Raw genomic sequence first — 20,105 nt, forward strand, 5'->3', positions numbered from 1 at the left:
GAATTTTAAGAGCCAAGTGTTTAATATTTTATGCGGGATTCCATTCATCAGAAGAATATAAAGGCGTTACGCAGAAAAACTTACGTACAGGGGAGAGAGAAAGAGAGACATTAGAGAATTTAAGAGAAAAGAAACTGTTTTGTATGTGAGAGAAGGATGGATTTGTCTGTGTGTGAGAGATAAAAAGAGAGAAAAAGAGAAAGAAAACTGATATTAGTTGTGTGAGAAATTGTGAGAGTTAAAAGAGAGATACTCGAACTATAAATGTTCGTGAAATAACTGACAGTTTTCTCTTTATAAAACTGACTCTTTCTCTTTCTCTTTCTCTTTCTCTTTCTCCTTCCAAGAAGACCCTGTCTTCTGTTCGAATAAGAAAGAAGAGAATTTCATACTTGTGAGGCATCTTTGTTTCGTTTCCTCGTTAATTCTGTGACAGGTTGAGAATTCAAAAGGAAAGTTTTCATGCATTTTCAAACAGCATCCGACCAGAAAGATCAAAGAATTTTGTTTTCAAACGAAATATTATGTTATATTCCAAAAACTTTTCTAGAAGAGCTTGCTTGTTCTCTCTCTCTCTCTCTCTCTCTCTCTCTCTCTCTCTCTCTCTCTCTCTCTCTCGCATGCCTTACCACAAGGGTCCCGAGATCGATATCGGGCGGGAAAAAAGCTATCTAGTCCAGTTCCCTTGAAAATCCACTATGCTTCTTTTCACCAGAGCAGATATTTATTCAAGAGATAGTTAGTTGATTGCGGTGGGTCACAACTAATGTGGAAGGGACCAGACAATGGCTAAACCTCCGTTTATATTTAGTGCAAAATTTAATCCTCTCCGTTTCCTTGTATTCCTAATTTTATATAAAAACCGTTGGCTGAGAATATGCTTTTATAGAGTAAATACTGTGCGATGTTACTACCACAAAAAAAATTGAGACGAAACCTTCTTATGTATCAGTGGGAAAATAACATGATTCTATTCACTTCTTGCGTCAAAACAGCTGGCAAGACACAAAGCACTGCAAAGCATTTTCATGTAGGACGAGAAATCGGATGCAAAGGCACGCCATGCAATGGGGTGCAAAAGCCACCTCAAATCTTTTCGAGTCGTGACGTCCCTAATTACACTAATGGATATCGGTCGAATGGCTTCTCTCACACACGCACACACACAGTGGCTGTGTCTCGAAAGAAAATTGTATAGAATATCTCAGCCTCAGGACGACGGTATTGTCTTCATCGTGTCGTTAGTATCGCCTTTTAATGGCGGACGTGTATTTCCGGTGGCCGCGAGGAATCTGTAACTGTTCCTTGGCAGTCCATCGAAAACCTATAGGTCGGAACTGACTCAGGAGTTGGCTTTACACTACAAAGGTTTATTTATAAACCCCAGTATCTGATAGGAATGAGAGCGATGCTTCTAATTAATGAAGGTTTCGTATTGCTAAATTTTTAATTTTATGACCTCCTGGATTATTGATGTGTATGGATTAATTTCTTTGTAATTATAATTGGTTTTTCTTTATATAGGGAATGGCGTAGTTCGCTAGTAAAGCATTTTTCTCTCATTTAGAAGGTTTGTGGTCCTTTCCCGTCCTTTTCCCGTTATTGATTGAATATAGAATTTAGGCCAGAGGCCAAGTACCGGGACCTATGAGGTCATTCAGCGCTGAAACGGAAATTGACAGTAAAAGGTTTGAAAGGTGTAACAGGAGGAAAACCTCGCAGTTGCACTATGAATCAATTGTTAGGAGAGGGTGGAAAGTAAGATTGAATAAAGAGAATGGGAAAGGAGGACAGTAAAAGGAACGAATGGGGGAATGAAGGACGCTGCAAAGAACCTTATGTAACTATAGTGCACTGCATGAGGTGCACTGACGGCACTGACACGGGGTTCCCCGGTATCGACCCGGTTTTGAATAGGTTCCAGAGTCGGATGGAAATCAAAGAAGGGCACGGGCCTACCAACCTCATCCCAAGCAGACCTGCTTAGAATCAAAAGCATAACAACTTCTGACTCCACACCCTCCGAGGAAAAAAGGAGTAGGAATATATACAATATACATACATTATATATATATATATATATATATATATATATATATATATATATATATATATATATATATATATATATATATATATATATATATATATATATATTACATATATATACACACACATACACACGTAAATCGCTCTTCTCCTTTGAGGACTGAATCAAAGAAGGGAATATAGCAATCCCAAACAGACAGTGAATATAACAATATATCCGAAAAAAAAAGGATAGGAATATATAGTATATATATATATATATATATATATATATATATATATATATATATATATATATATATATATATATATATATATATATATATATATATATATATATATATATATATATATATATATATATATATATATATATATATATAATACATATATATATATATATATATATATATATATATATATATATATATATATATATATATATACACACACACACACACACACACACACACACACACACACACACACACACACACGTAAATCGCTCTTCTCCTTTGATTGGACTGATTATAACGTGTCGCGTGTAAGAGTTAGATTCGTTAGAGCAATTATTTCCTTTGTGCAAAGAAATTCATTCGTTTGCAATGCAGGGAATCGGAATAATATGAGACCTTTGTTCGATGACTTGATGATTGCATCACCGAATAAGTATAAGCTATTTCCAATCAGCGCTCCTTCCACGAAGTCCGAACATGATTTGAACGAATTGTTGATTCAATTAGACTTGCTGAAAAGCAGATTCATTTATATTCAGCATGTATTTTAGTTATATATAAGAATGTAAATATGAATATATGTAAATATGAGTGTGTGCAATGGTACGCACATTTGTTAACCGGAAAAATTAACTGTGTACACCTGCCTATATTCAGAATGCAAGGATATGTGCACAGATCCTACAATTGCTTATTCTCCATATAGATAATGACCTCTGCATTCATATATGCAATCATATATGTGTACGGGCGCTCGCCTGTCGTTTACTTAGTATTTCTAACTTAATGACACGATACGTACCTGTTAAATGAGCTATGTGAGCTATGTGTCATTTTACATATTACATAGCCAAATAGTTCACAGGACGAAAGCTTTCACCTCTTTACTAAGAAGGGAAAATAAAAGAAAAATTTACACGCCGAACTAGCACTGGCAAAAAGACATACTCGTTGTTAATTTTGGCTTGTTAAAATATTGGGGACATTTGTTGTTGGTGTAATGCTTTTTTGCCACGAATTTTACGAATGTTTTTAGCCTTTCCGCAGCTTCTCCATCTACAGAACCTTTCAGTACCTTCTCCATTCACAGGACATCACATTTCACCTTGGAAAAGTTCTTTCTCGACAAATAAGTTTTCAGTTGTTAATAGATTCGAAAATTTCGGCAACTGTAGCTTATGATTCACTTTTAAGCGTGCTTGTTATTGATACACGTTGCCTTTCGCAAGACCCAGAAACCAGGAACCTCTCTGATATGAGTCCCCAGATATACGTGGTCTGTACAGCTATTTACCTAAATGCAGCACCTCCAGGCCCGTACCCAAGATGAGATGAAATACTTGAAAATTCCACATTTCGGCAGCCTTGCTGCAGTGTCGTCAAATTTCTCCGACCAGATTATCGTACCACAGCTTTAAAATTATCGTTTCTTTACTAAAATCTACAAATGTGGTGGCTTATATCATATTCCTATTAACACTCTTGTATTTCCTACTATTAAAGAATGATGTTAATGTTTAATAACAAAATTTATAAAAGAAGACTTGCCAGAAAAACAAAAGATTGTTATTTATTACTTTATAAGTACAGTTTAATGAAAAGGATAGTCACAGAAAATATGGACTTCCAGAAAGTTGTGTGGGGGGGGTCGTTCGACCCCATAACCACCCTCCCTCGGTACAGGCCTGACCTCACGGACTTTGTAGTTTTGCGATTATCTGTGGAAATATACTGTATTTGCTGCTGATTATCCGAGTTGTAACAAGTGGCCTACAATGTGGCTCATGTAAGCAAGACAGATATTAGCATTAAGAAAGCTCTCAGATGGAGACTTTAGATCATCTTCCAGTTTTAAGAGGATAACCTTCATAGCAGGCAAACAGTCAAACCGTGCAAATGACTAAGAATGTTCCTTACCTCTTCTTCCCGAGATGCACCAAGAGCCAAGACCTTTCTCTGTTGTAATGTCAGTTTAGCATAATAATAAGATGGCGGACAGTTACTAGTTCCAGTACATTAATTAGAAATGAGGGGGAATTGATCCTCGCAATGTACACATGGGCTTCACAGAATCATCGCCAGAAAGTTGACGGTGTAACATTTGCTACTTACTTTGGCTAATGGTGTTGTGTGGAACATCAACTTTGTACCAATAACGAGTAAATATTGATCTCGCTGCCTCCCCGTTACTCTTCATTTCCTCATAAGGCAGTATTTCTCATCTTAAGAAATTTTTTAATTCTCCTGAACCGCAGGTGCTGAAATTCGTTCTGTCTTCTGTCCCCGTAGGGGAATAATGCCGTCAGTGCACCTCTCACAGTACACTGTAGGCACTACTTAGGGTTCGCTGCAGCATCCCTTCTGCCCCTAGCTGCAACCCCTTTCATTCCTTTTACTACACCTTCGTTCATATTCTCTTCCATCTCACTCTGCATCCTCTCCAAACAATCGTTTCATAGTGCAACTGCGAGGCCTGTTGCATCTTTCAAACTTTTCTACTCTTAGTTTCATTTTCAGCGCTGAATGACCTCATGGGTCCCAGCGTTTGGCCTTTGGCCTCAATTCTAAATTGCATTCAGTTCTGTCTTCTGTTGTTATAAATTAAAAAATTGCTTTTGCCAGTATTAAATCTTTTGAATAACGCTCAAGTTTTAGGAAAAATCTTATTTGAGACTTTTACAAGAAGATCACTATTTTCATGATATTGATAGTATTCCTCCACAAAATAGAAGGCACCTTTATATTTCCCATATCGAACCCATCTGCGAACGTTGGCTCCATTCCAAAGAAAACCCATATTCCTATGGCTCCATTGTTTGAACTGTAAATGATACCACCAGTTCTTGCATTTTCTATGAAATTGGCATAACTTCTACGTTTCTGTGTGTAATAGTACAGTTATTTCCGTTAAGAAAAAACTATTTCCATTAAGAACGTAAGAGTCATCCATTAGGATTTTTGCTTTCTTTCACGTTCACAGAATGAAATTCCTTTCCATATTTTATAAACTAGAAATCTTGACATGTCCAGACCGGCTCACTTTTTTGTTTCTGCCTATAAGCATGAATGGCGTTATACATTGCCATTTATCCATCATTCCCTTGCCAAACATGTTAGCCACCTCTCTCTCTCTCTCTCTCTCTCTCTCTCTCTCTCTCTCTCTCTCTCTCTCTCTTTCCTCAAGCTTTTATGACGAAAACCCATTACGCATCTCGCACAAGATGTTATTAATCCTCTCGCCGTTTCCCTTTTAGGCAATTTCCCCCGTCGCATCATCCCCAATTTCATCTAGAGTCCCGCGGAAATTTTGTATAATGGACGCCAGCGAGCGAGTTATAAAAGTGGTTAAACAAATAGCCCATGATCAATCAAAACCTGCCTTTTGGACATCCTGTGAAAATATCAGGAGCTGAACCAATACCGATTTTCATTTTACCTTTGGGCTCAGCCCGAAAGCTCTTTTGAATCAATAATTAAATTTCGGCCTTGAGTGTTTGTTTGGTTCGTGGTGGAGCTGCGTGTGTGTCTCTGTGTGTGTGTGTGTGTGTGAACTCGTAATCCCACGTTGGTTTGTATAGCCTAGGAAATGTTTTATTTCATCACTGTAATTGGAGTTGAAGACTCCAAAATAAAGATTTGAAGGAGATGGGTATGTGAGATATTGCAGAATCGGAATTGCTGATATAAATACAGCACAAATCGAGTTACACGGCATATTACATAAATATTTATAATTATTTCGTATTAGGTTAATTTTTATTACATTCTTGGCTTTAGACTCCTCTGCGTTTTCGTATTATTTGATAGTTTTACGTAATCAAATAGCTTTTACTCCCTCTTATGAATGATTGTGTTGCTAAACTGTATTGCGCCGTCTGATGAGTTTATTCATACATTCATTATCGGGGTTAATCTTGCTCCTCTCTCTCTCTCTCTCTCTCTCTCTCTCTCTCTCTCTCTCTCTCTCTCTCTCTGCAAATATTAACCAATTAGAAACAGATACACAGACAACCTAGTCAGAATTTTAATCCCAAAGGAAGCGACAGAGCTTTCTTTTTTCTCTTAAAGAGCAGATTGAAGAATGAAAACAGAATATTACAGAATGCAAAGAGAGCATTCTTAGGCTTGCTAAAAAGGGGGGCGAAAGTTATCGGACCGAAAATCATAGGACATGTTCTTTATTGGAATGTTATGTCATACCTCTTTCTGTATTTCCCTGTAGCTCCTTTTACTTCCTCCTAATGAACCACCATATTCTTCGGAAGCTTGAATTTCAAGTCAGTGGCGTCTGTGGGTTTGTTCCATATGAATAAGGTTCATCTAAATAAGTAAAATGAACAAGAAAAAAGTACCATACTTAAATACAGCGGTCACATATTGCAATGTATTTCCTCGGCGGCATGGCCAGGTAAAATATTTAATTTAAGAAAGCAGTTCCTTGTTAAATGTTTTTAATTTCATCTCCATGGTTTAAATTGATAAAAGCCCCTACCTAAATATTGAATTGGATTCCTCATTTTCCTGAATCAGACAAACAGATGGACATATGCTGATATTCCTTTAAGTAATATTCGAATGATAAAGTACCAAGAAATACCCTAATTCTATCCAGTTTATATAACTTATTTTTATGAATTATTCCTATTACTCTTACTAAACCAACAAGCATAAAGACGCTGTTATGCAGTTGGTTGCGTTATCTTTACAAAGTTTAAACATTCGGGAATTTCTTCAGTGTCATGGGTTTTGTCATTTCTTTTCCCTTGCTTAAAATATTATTCTTTTCCCTCATTGTGTTTTGTTCATGCAATGTTCAAACTGAAAATAGCTTGTTCCTGTGAGGAATGATATTAGCATTATTTTTTATATGCTCTTTCTATTTCTGTTTGAGTCTTCTCTCATGTTTACGTCTCCTTCTTTTACATAATCTTCCATTTCTTACCAACCCGGTTTTGCTGCAGGAATGTCTGGCTTAGCAGTAACCTGTTTGTTGTTCACTCGTTTAGTTGGAAATGTGGATGAAATAATAATAACAATGATGTGTATTATATTACAATCACGTTCGTTACAAAACTCTAAAAGCATCCCTTTATAACCAGTTTTAAGACAAAAAGTAATGGTGAGAGAATTGGTACAGTGAAGAAAAACAGATATCTTGCCATGTTTTTTTTCAGTTTTTTCATTTTTCACATTTCCATCAATTTATTCATATCACGTCCATTCGTCATTTGTATAACATTTTACAACATTTAAATATTTGCTCGTTGATTAGTTTTAGCCAACAGGCACGTCCACAAGACATTTTTTATTCTCAGGAAGGTCATTTCCCTAATCTTAGGTGTCCATTCCCAAATTTGATATGCTTGAGTAAGTACCCTGTCACCCATAATCCGTAGCCCTTTTTTGGCTAGATGCGAAAATGGTCTAGTTCACTGTCACGAGGTGATGTGCCCTTGTGGAAGGACGAATGTTAATGCTATCATTAAGTTTTAAAGAGAAGTCGCCACTTCCTATTTCGTGTCTAACAGAAGTGAAAACAATGCAGGGGCGAGACATGCCTGGGTAACCATAAAAATTTCAGGTTTGCCGTTCCAGGTTGGGGCTCGGGAGCCTGATACAGCCTATGAAGCCTAGCGTCGAGGTTCATCCCCAAGGATTTTATTCCTGCAGTACGTGGGTCGGTGGATAATAAAAAATAAAATTAATCAAGCCACGCTGAAATACTTCCGTTGCAGAGCTGCAACATCATCAAAAATAAAATTTACATTGAAAGAACCAGCAGTTGTTATACTTTTAGCTTCAGTAATCACACAGCTGATAAATCTCTTAATAGGTGACTAAGAACACCTGTTACCAGAGTCACACTCCCTGAACGCCTCCTAACCAGTGCATTAAATACTCATTTGCAAGGAATCCAAGTTATCTGTTTCTCATCGTATTCCCCAAGAAAACGTGCAAACTTTAACCTCGTGACAACTGCGGAAACATTGATACTGCCTGGTTAAAGATAAATCTACCCTATTCATGTTACTTGGCCAAAGATAATGCTCTTAAAGTTGTACACTTATTAACCTTATACTAAAAAGTTAGGGTACTTATTTCCAGTCTTCAAGAATCAGAAGCAAGAGTGTTTAAGGGGCTTTTTCCTATGAATCTAAAAATTCCTTATTGTGTTTGATGAATTCTGCACCGTGGCTGAATCAGAATTCCTGCGGGAAGGATTATCTGGTTCCATGGTGATGATACTTACACCACACGGACATTGCTCTCCATTCATCAATACAGATTGCTTTCATACAGGAATCACTTATTTAGGCGAGTTTGAAAGTCTTTGGGCCATGAAATGACACTGTATGATGTAAAAGAGATGAGTTTTGCTTCATTAACAACTTTTATTGGAATAATAATAATGCCTATTGGTGGTAACTGTCACGTTTAAACTCTATTTATAGGTTTTACTGTGGAATCTCAATTTATGTTTTGATTACTTTTTTTTTTTTGTGTACTGAAATTTTTACAGACACCTTTTAATGTGTCACCTGTCGTTTAAAATTAAAGTACCTTCTGGTAACTATCTTTTCCTCTGTCAGGCATTTGGCGTCCATGTCTATCAAATACCCGTAAAATGCCCATTAGCCAGTTGCACCTTTCAAATGCTGGCAGTGGCGTGGCCGCATCACTCTATAAAATGTCTATCATATATACTGTGTGTGTGTATGTATATGTATATATATATATATATATATATATATATATATATATATATATATGTGTGTGTGTGTGTGTGTGTGTGTGTGTGTGTGTGCAAGAGTTTATAAAGCTTATTTTCTTTGTATGATTCTGACTGATACCAATAGGCAAAGTTGCTAGTCCCTCGCCAAGATGTCCATCTTATTTCTATTTCATTTTACCTCTATTTCATTTTACCATCCATGGACTCCTGAGTCACAAAAAACTATAATGGCGTTTTGTTCAGCATACTGTCGCTGATTCGATACCTGTAACGCGTTCGCTTAGGTTATATTCGGAGATCCCCAAAACAAAGTCCTCCGGTAGTTTCAGAATATACCGGCGTAAATAGAATGTGTAGCTCTGCCGTTCGAGACCCCGTTACGTCGATTGTCTGGTAGTGCCCAAAAAGAGGAAGCTGATTGGTTTAGTGGCGTCCCAAAATTCAAGGTTCATAGAAGAATGCGGTTCTGGTAAGTCCTACGTTTCAGTGTTTTCAATTATCGTAATATATTTTACGCACAATTTAAGCAAGGTTGCTAGGATTCGTATAAAAAAAATTAATAGCTGATATCGTATCCGATTTGACATAAAGATTTTCTTAAATTTCCCTTGGACGTCAATAACTTAGATGTTGCTACACCAGTTTTGATGACTATAAATCAGTCAGTCAGTTGGCCATCCGGATCTCTACAGTCTTTGTCGCCACCCCGAGGTGAAATTGGTGATCGTAGTAATCTTTAATTTGCGAAGCATTTGCGTTTCCTTGCGTTCCTGGTGAAATAAAACGTCGATTAAGTTAATGACCAACTTAATTACTACAACCTAGGTTTTGTCCTAGAGGTCCTAAAAATTCTCATTTTGATCCCGTCATCGTCATCCCTATGGCTTTACATTATTATGGAGTTTTTCTGCTAAAAAGATTTTGGCAGAATTACAAAAATGTCGAAAACATTTGAACGAAAAATTTCAAGATCGTTAAAACTAATATTTGTCTTAGTGGAAATTTTGTTAAAACTAATATTTGTCTTAGTGGAAATTTTGACAACCGGTAGTGTTTCATAGCGGCACGTTTTCTTTTCTCCCGTATTAAAACTCCCACGAGACTGGCCATTATTCCGAAATCTTAAAAAATAATGTTGAGACTTACTTAACGAATTTGAGAACAGATATGGAAAGTTTCAACGATCTGAAATTCCTTTTGTTGACTTAAGAAACTAGTTCCCTTCCTATGAGAGTTCTCTTATGATTCAGAGAGTTAAGGACGCTGAGCTGAGGAGTTTAGAGACCTTAATGCAACTAATTATCCCGTTGAGACACAAGAGTTCAGGAATACACAGTTTAGCGAATCAAATGCAAATCTGTTTTATTCGGTTTGGGAAGTAATAGGAGATTCATTTTAAGGGAAGACATGACTGTAAAATCCTTTTATATCAATATTAAAGAGAAACATGAAATGATCAAGCTATAACAAATGTATTAAAATGTCCTAAGATATAAGACTTATTTCGATTAACTTCGGGGTTGCATAAGCTGTTTTTGTCCTTTTATTAACTGCACATTTTTTCAAGTCCTTTGTAAAAAGGACTAAAGAGTAATCTCACGTCCCCAGCCTGAACACCTCCTTACTGTATTTAAGCCAAACATATCAAAGCAAGTTCCTAACAGAGGAGAGTTGAATTACATAACCCAACTGGTGCGCTATCTTCCCAGTTGGGAAGATAGTGTAATGTGAAGGTAATGTAATACCGGAATTTGCCAAACAAATGGTTGATATTACTGCAATTAACCTTATTTTTCATCTCATTCCCGAGGAAACCAGGCAGTAAGTAGAGTGCACTGCAATTTCAAACAAGACGATATCCTATTGTTGAGGACTCGCAAACAACCAATATATTTATATATTTAGATAAAAAAAAACACAAAATTGTAAGACTCATATTGACCAAGCCGATTACAGTGTCGAACTAAATGAATTATATAATAGTAAAACATAAAGAAATTCACGAAACCTTTGAAGTCACTCCTAACTGTCGGTTTACTCCTTAACCACCGACTGACTTTGTAGGCAATCCGGTGATTCGTCTGTTCTTGTTCAAAGTACTTATCCACCAAAATTTTTTCTTCGCCCATTTTTTCATAGGTTTTATAGACTGAGGTCGTCCGTTCTGTCGGTATTTATATAGATAATTTTATTTTTTCAGTATCCTCTAGCTGGGGATGCCTCCAGTAAAACGTCATGACAATGTTAACTGCCACAATGATATTTTAACCACTGAATCGGGGATAAACTGCCGAAACAAAAAATTTCTGCCTTAGACTGCGTCCACACGATTGAGCTTTGTTCGACGGACTTTGGCCGATGTGACGTCAGAAGCGGAGACATTGCTGGAAAAGTTCAGAAGCGGAGAAACGGCGGGCAAAGTTCAGAAGCGAAGAAACGGGGGGTGCCCGCTGTTTCTCCGCTTCTCAGGTCACATCGGCCAAAGTTCGTCGAAGAAAGCTCGATCGTGTGGACGCAGCCTTAGCGATTTTATATACCTAAACATGGCTCATCAGCATTGCATCGAAAGCCTTTACATCCAGTGCACTACTTTGATGTTGATGGCCTTCCTTTCCCTACTTTCATGTTTTCTACCCAGAACCTTCTTCACATGAATGAACCATCTCAAGACACACTCACCCATTCCTTCGCTCAACGCTAAACTCATTTGCTACTTTCGCATATCACCACATTCCTTGCCATTTCAGTTGTCCTGACGCATTTACTTTGCAAACAATTCGTCTGTGCCACTTCAACCTTTTTAATTTTATTCGTGTTCAACATCCACTGCTCATTTTCATAAAAGAGAGTTGGCTCAATAATTCAATCTTACACTCAGTTCCTCATTGGATGGGTGGGTATCGTTCTCAGCTAGCACTCTGCTGGTCCCGCATTCGATTCTCCGACCGGGCAATGAAGAATTAGAGGAATTTATTTCTGGTGATAGAAATTCAATTCTCGCTATAATGTGGTTCGGATTCCACAATAAGCTGTAGGTCCCGTTGCTAGGTAACCAACTGGTTCTTAGCCACGTAAAATAAATGTAATCCTTCGGGCCAGCCCTAGGAGAGCTGTTAATCAACTCAGTGGTCTGGTTAAACTAAGGTATACATAACTTACACTCTCACCATGGCTTCCATAGAAACTCTGATTTTCCTCCCAATCTTTTCCAAGCCAGTGCTGTTGCTCTCCTTGTTTTTTCTGTGACTCACCTTTACTCTCAGTCCACATCATTTAGTTTATTTACTAAAAAATCCCTATAAGAATCGACTACGTCCATGTTCACCATCTACATTAACATCATTATTCCAACTACCTGGTTTCCATTTATCCTCATGACTATTTTTGCTTCCATTTACTGCCAACTTTCTTCTGTTGTGAACACCTTCCAATTCTTTCAATACTCTACAATGGGTACTGTATCATCTACAGAAGGTATCCAATCCATACCCTATCCATGATCTATATCCAGATCCCACAACTTCGAATCCTGGTAAAAAAGTCACAGGAAAAAAAGTCACATTAATCTCTCCTAGATATTGACCCCCATGGGTTTTAACCCAGTGTTTATCCACCTTTGCGGCGTGTTGAGTACAAGCCCGTTGGGGACGACTGTAAAATCATAGACAAAAGACTGCAAATTAATGTGACTTTTTTTATGGCCAAAATTGTGACTTTTTTTCTGTGACTTTTTTCCTGTGGCTTTATTACCGGCCACCCACAACTTTACACCTGCATCTGCTGGCCATTCTCTGACAAACTCCCATTATAAAAGCGTTTTATCATTCTCAACAACTTATATATCCATATAAAATACACCCGCAAAACTTTTCTCACATTGCCTTTCTATCAGTGATTTATAGCGATATACGGCAATTTCCCTTCCTCTTTCAAACTTCTTAGATAAATATTTCGAAAGGAACATTAACATTTCCTTCTTTGTGTAAACCCATACAGCTCTTATCCTTTCACTACTCTATACTCTATCATCTGTCTTAGTTTCTAAATAGCAAAATTTAACACAAACTTTCCCTGGTATACTGAGTAATGTCATACCACGATAATTTTTACAATCTCCTGTAACAACTTATTCCAAGGAACAGTTACTTCTCTCACCACTTCTTTCAGAACCTTTCCTTTATTCTGCCATAACCTAAGCACCCCGAGAAGCCACTCACTCACCCTTTGGCTACCAAACTACTCCATCTCACGTAAACCTCTGTCAACTCCTTTATCTTCAAGTGCCAACATATATTCAAAGTACTCACTCCATCGAGCCGGGGCTGCTTTTCCTTAATGCGGTAGTTTTCCATTTGCTTGTTTTTCTCAGAGATCCACTTACTTATTAGCCTTGCTGTCTGCGTCTACTTCATTGTAGATGTAAAAAAATTACGAAACAAGTGTTCTGCAGATAATTCGTCTCTCGATTACTAAAACTGATATGACAATGAGGCCTTATAAAACTCATGGCTAAAATGAATAATGATGATAGCTGTTTGTGGTGATGTAAGGGGTTGGTATGTAGCTGACATATTTCACAGAATTTCCTCTGCCAAATCACCATTCCTCGTCAGTGATAGCAAATGGGACTTCATCACCTCGAAGCACTAGTATTCTCGAAAAAGATTTGTCTCTGGAAAATGTTAAAAGCCGGAATGAAAATAAACCTTCTCGGCAATGACAGATAATGTTAAAGTGTTAGTAAATGAAACGTATTAGCTTATAGCATTACCGCTATTTGTGTTCTGTAAAGACGCTACCAGTAACAGCTTGATTCTATAATGAACTCTCTAGGCGTCCTAACAAGATTTTGCATAATAGGTATTTGAAAGATTAAACTTAAACACTCACACATGACATGCAATATTTCCATGTTTTGTAGCGAGATTTATATAAATAATTAATAATTACTTAAACCAACGGCATATCAGTATAGTTTATTCCAGTCCATTTCCCTTCAAAAACAAAGATTAGTGCGATAATTTTTACTCGATTTATAGTTTCCTTTCGTAAAATGGAAAGCCAACAAATCAGCAACGTTAGATGAAACGTGGAAGATGAAAATTGGATATCAATCCATAAGCCCTCAAGTCATCAACAAAATACAAGTCAACATTAACCTTAACTTCTCGAACTTCATATTCAGCGAGACATTCGAATAAGAAATGGAAATACGAGGAGTCGACTAAGCGAGAAGAAAAGCAATGTATTAATTTCAGTTGCGCAACAAAATGAAGGTGGAATTCGTCATGATACACAAGTGGAATATAAAACTAAGTTACTTTTATCTCTCGAGGTAAGGGTGGGGCGAAGCTGGCTAGGCATGTTTCAAAAGAATTTGGTATAAGAAAAAAGCAGAGAATGCATGTTTTGTCCCCGACGTTCTTAGAATTTCCCGAGAAATTTTGTACAAATGTGTATGTACTCACCTCTCTCTCTCTCTCTCTCTCTCTCTCTCTCTCTCTCTCTCTATCTCTCTATATATATATATATATATATATATATATATATATATATATATATATATATATATATATATATATATAGTATATATATATATATATATATATATATATATATGAATCAAATTAAAGTGACAAAATTGTATAAAATCGAAAAAATACATAATAAACAACCCAACCTTTGATTCTTAAGTTTTTAAACAACAAATTTCCAAGGCTGTATATAGTGCCTATAGGGAGGGACTTTATCAACAAAGTCTCTTCATTGTAACTTCCGTGTATGGAATAAATATTTAGGGAAGGAATATTGAAATCAAAGTTACTACTTAACTGTAACTTTAACCAAAGTTAATGTCATTCATAACATTTATCTACGTCCGCTATTCCCAAGATTCCCCCTCTATAGCTTTCTCTGATCGCCGTGACAGATGTTTCCGTACTCGTGTTCCAAAGTTATATGGAGACTCGTAATACATTCTCTCTCTCTCTCTCTCTCTCTCTCTCTCTCTCTCTCTCTCTCTCTCTCTCTCTCTCTCTCTCTCTCCATATTCAAATGCGAATGATTTCTCGCCAATTGCCCTCGTAAAACAGAGAAGCGAGAAAGTCAATCTATTGACGAGGAAGCTGGAAATGGCAGATGAATTCTTATCCACCGAAGAGAGGTCAAGGATTGTAAAGTGAAGGAGAAGGAAGACCGTAAAAAGAATAGTAGTTCAAATGGAAGAAAGGCTGGCAGCGCTGCATGTTCTATTTACGACCTAATTGCCGCTCATTTGACGAATGAATTTTCCCATAAAAGTTGATCGCTCTGAGAGTCTATAGCCATCAAAATATTTTCAAGGCAATGGTTCAAAATGCTGATTGATTCATAAGTCATGTTTAGATCAGGCATCATAAAAAATATAGTTTTTATTTATTTAATTTAAGAGTATACGAATAAGACCGATATGTTTTTCTCTTCACCGTCACTAATTTTCTTTCAGTCATTTCGCTTGCTTTTCGACTGGGTGGATGAATCCAAAAACTGAGGGTTTTAGTATCTGAAAAAACTAGTATTAATTAGTTAGAACAGTGTGTTCCATTTTTCAGTTAAGTGCGTTACTCTTAGAAGACAAAGACCACGGAGGAATGAAACCCTTTGTTTTTTCTTGAACAATAACTAATGAAGAAAACGTCGGATACCCTGTGCATTCACCGTTCAACGCATAAACATTCTGGTAATTAAATGTAGCCTTTTGTTTAAGGGAATCTCACTACCGAATATATATAAACCTGTAATATATATATATATATATATATATATATATATATATATATATATATATATATATATATATATATATATATATATCACACATTATTTGGCCCTGGCTATTAGATGTTAATGTATTACCATCAGAAAGTCGATTGAGGTGAACCCTTTTATGTCACGATGGCGTTCGGAGAGCCTATTTCTCATTCTTTTGAATTTCACATTCGGAGAGTATGCTTATTGTACATGATGCGTTGACTTTTTTGGTACTGCATGCAAACATTGCATGCAGATATAGTTTGAGACACTTCACAAAAAGTTAAGTTTAATTTCTGCTGTGTGGAAATAGCCCAAATGCCAGGGAATGTACAAGCATCACTGGAAGCATTTATCTTCCATGATCTGAGACAAAGTTCATGTTCCTTTAGAATACTCATTTACCGGGTAAATAACTTTCTGTGGAGTGTCTCAGACTATATCTGCATGCACTACATGCACAGTACCAAAAAAAGTCTACACATTATGTGCCATGATCATATTCTCAGAATGTGAAATTCAAAAGGCTCAAAAGTAGGTATTGGAACACATCCTGACCAAAAGGGGTTCACTTAAATATGTGTCCTCTTAAAAATTACGTCACATACTGGTCCGCAGTAACTATGACTGATATAGAAAGTAGCTCCAGTTCTTCCAGTAATCGGTTCATTTTGTATTTTGTTGTGCCGCAGCCTCAAAAAGAGGTTGTATTCCTTAATTTTTTTTATAACTTAACAAAGAATTGGGATGAAATAGTGCATTTTGTACTTTGTTGTGCCGCAGCCTCTAAAAGAGGTTGTATTCCACAATTTTGTTTGTAACCTAACAAAGAATTGGGATGAAATAAATCTTTCTTCATGTTAATTTCCTAACTCTCTCTTTCATAGGTCAGGCCTATACTTGCGTTCGTTAGCAACGATAAAGTGATTAGTTTATGGGAGATCTCTGTGGTCAGTAAACGTTAACTGTCCAAAAACTATACTGATATTCTTTAAATATAAAAGTAATAATTTTCCTCAGACCAAAAATAACACATTTGAAGGAAATAGTTGAACCTTAAGGCACCTGATGTCAGTGGTATGGAATGTTCATAAATGTTGATAAAATTCAGCTGTCTAGTTAATATTTATTTCGTGAACTACTTTTTAAGTAAAGCATGTTTACATAATGGTGTGTTAGGAGTAAGAATTTTGGTATTAACAGTTTTGTTTTTTTACTTTTTTTTACTTTTGCAAATATATATATATATATATATAATTTTTTTCAGATACTTGTATACCCTAGGTCAGAAGAAAATGAAATTGTCAACAAGTAAATTAATATGATCTTTACTGATTTCCAGCCTCCCATTTTTCTCGAAGGGGAATAATAAATCTTGAAAGAGATATGTACCAAAGAAATAGATGACCACAATAAAAAACCAATTTTCTCCTGCCTGGAGAACTTTCAATTTCCCATTCGCTTCACAATATCGGATTCTCCCGGCAAAGCAGCATCAGCCACGTAGGGTGAGACATCCAGGAAGCATAAGTCAGAAAATTCTCTCTCCTCAGATAAGCGGCGAGGAGGGTAATTTGCATGGCGCCCCCCCCCCCGTCCTCCTCCCTCTCCTCCTCCTCTCCCTAGCCCCATGACTCCTCCCGCAGGCCCCCACATTCCCAGCTAAGTCCTTAACACAGAGCCAGTATTCTCGCCTTCCCCCAACCCAACCTTCCTCTAAAATGCCACTATACTCCAAGACGAGCCGGTTACTTATCCCCTCGAGAGCAATATTGAATTTCCAGAAAGTATCGAAAGTGTGATCATTTATACTTATCCGCAATCGGCATTTTGCGTCTTCAAAGGATGTTGATTTATGCAACCGTTTATTCCCTTATTTACTCGAGTACCTCCTTGGCGTTCTTCTTCTCCTTGTTACCAGTTAACTTTTATTATTCTCTTTCTTATTGTAATGTGGAACTTCCTTGCGGTTGCAACATGCACATTGAATTTCTGAAATTATGAAAGCCAATATTACGCGAAGGAACCGTTTATTTTGTGACTGTATTATAATCTCTATTCGGCAGACCCTCTCCAATATTGCTGTTTCAGATGGAAAACAAGAAATATTCAGCGATAAGCGTTTTCTTGGAATGCTCAACGCTTACTGCGTTGCATGCTTTTTTTTTTTTTTTTTTTTTACAGATTTAATATCGCATAGCAATACTTTCGCTTGTAAATTTTCTTACGAAACAAGGGTAGGAATAAAAGAGAATTTTTTCTACCGCGTCGAAAGTTCTTCCTGCGTCTATGATTTTTTATTTATCAGTTTATCACCTCTAGCATCAGTTACCGTTGTCGTTGTGTTGTCATTATAATGTATACCAAATAGCTATTATATACTCTTATTCTTCAATTCAATTATTTGTAATTCCACTAGGGAATGTCACTGAGAAGCTAAATATGTTAGAAGTTTCAGCTAAGGTAGAAAACATGATATTTTTACCTGTCTTACGTCTCCTTTAATGAGTTTTCTAGGAAATAATACATGCGTTTGTTAATGTCGTTTGAAATATTTCTTTATTTCCATTATAAAGATGTTAGTGAACGTTTCAACTTAATTGAAAAGACGTGTTGTTGCCCGTGTTCTAATTGTTCATTTATTATTTATTATTATTATTATTTTTGTCTTCACAAGCCCCTTCGTCTAAACATTCACAAAGTATGTCAATGTTACTATGTTTAGTTTTAAGGCTCTTTAGTTTTTAATGCTAAAGATCTTTAGTATTTGTGTTTTACAAAGATGTCAAAATTGTTACAACCTTATTAGATACTTCTAAAACATTTAAAGAACAACATTTAAAGAAAAAAAAGCGTATCTGACATTTATTTGCTTGACTTTTGTATTTTATTTTTTTTTACGAAGATTTTCCTATATGGTTGAAAGTTGACCGTATTGATTCCTGAACCAGAGGAACATTTTACCAGATGCAGGGCGAACCATACCCTTTATACTCAGTAATATTTTACATGGTGCAGAACAAAGCAATCACTTTTATTCAGAAATATGTTACTTTCTCCAGAGCAAAGCTCTTCCTTTTCATTCAGTTATATTTTACTTTGTCCAGAACAGACAGTATACTTCTATTCAGCATTATTTTAACGTGTCTAGATCATACCATTCCCTTGTATTTAGTGACATTTTTCTTTGTCCAAAAGAAAACATTTCTGTATATTCAGTTAAGTTTTTACCGCAGCCTGACCTCTACATCAGCAGTGTTAGAGTGATGGTAGGTGTTTTTTTTTTTTTTTTTTTTTTTACTTTATAATGCCAGGGAAAAAAATATACTCATAGAGGAATCAGTAAGCCTAACGCACTTCTGCCCTGTAGCCATACAACACAAGCTTATGATCCTATCTCATACCTACGTCAGAACGCCATAGATTTTATCAGTTATACAAATTTTGATAAATAGAACGTTTGGTCTAGATGGAAGAAGGTATTGTTAATATTGTTTGCGTCTTCAAATTTTAAAAGAAAAAGATAAATAATCTTGTCCAATTCACTCCTCGGATTACCTATTCCAGGGGATTTTAACCTGAGGTTAACAGAAATTTCAGTGGAATTTCAATTTATTTTAAGTTCAACAGCTGGAGTGAAATCTTAGTACCGCTTTAAGGAGAATTAATTTTAGTTCATAATTCTACACACACACACACACACACACACACACACACACACACACACACACATATATATATGTATATATATATATATATATATATATATATATATATATATATATATATATATATATATATATATATATATATATATATATATATATATATATATATATATATATATATATATTATATAAAAATGTGTTTAAATAAATATATATACACATACATATATATATATATATACATATATGTACACATATACAGTTTCAGTTTATTGATTATGGGATAATGGCATGTTAATTAGGTCTTGACCAACTATCGAAACCTACTTGTTTACCTAGGAGATAGTTTCTAGTTGGGATTAGTTAGAGAATCTTGATTCTTGGTCATACGATTTATGACTTCAGAAGAAAATGGCACATTTGATTTAATTTTTGTCCATTATAAAATCCCTGGGGCTTACGTAGGCTATGCATAAATTCAGTTCGAGGCTGTAAACGTGCATTAATATATATATATATATATATATATATATATATATATATATATATATATATATATATATATATATATATGTATGTATGTATGTATGGTTGTATATTTATGTGTATATATACATGTGTGTATGTATA

The 20,105-nt window shown here is 35.9% G+C and overlaps 2 protein-coding genes across 4 annotated transcripts in view; one reads left to right on the plus strand and one right to left on the minus strand.

Moving 5' to 3' along the window:
- Window positions 1-20,105, plus strand: part of Rpb7 (DNA-directed RNA polymerase II subunit Rpb7) — a 525,952-nt gene that overhangs the window by 330,387 nt on the left and 175,460 nt on the right. Inside the window, exon 1 of one of the 3 annotated variants that reach the window (XM_067120382.1) lies at window positions 9,274-9,487. The exons of the other annotated variants lie outside the window; for them this stretch is intronic. The gene's annotated coding sequence lies outside the window, so the exon portion shown is untranslated. Of the gene's footprint in view, window positions 1-9,273; window positions 9,488-20,105 lie in introns of those variants that run through there. 3 annotated transcript variants of the gene reach the window in all.
- Window positions 1-20,105, minus strand: part of LOC136848112 (uncharacterized) — a 408,534-nt gene that overhangs the window by 328,415 nt on the left and 60,014 nt on the right. The window lies entirely within an intron of this gene.

Source organism: Macrobrachium rosenbergii, chromosome 2 (assembly GCF_040412425.1).
Source record: "Macrobrachium rosenbergii isolate ZJJX-2024 chromosome 2, ASM4041242v1, whole genome shotgun sequence".
In the NCBI taxonomy this organism is placed as follows: Eukaryota; Metazoa; Arthropoda; class Malacostraca; order Decapoda; family Palaemonidae; genus Macrobrachium; species Macrobrachium rosenbergii.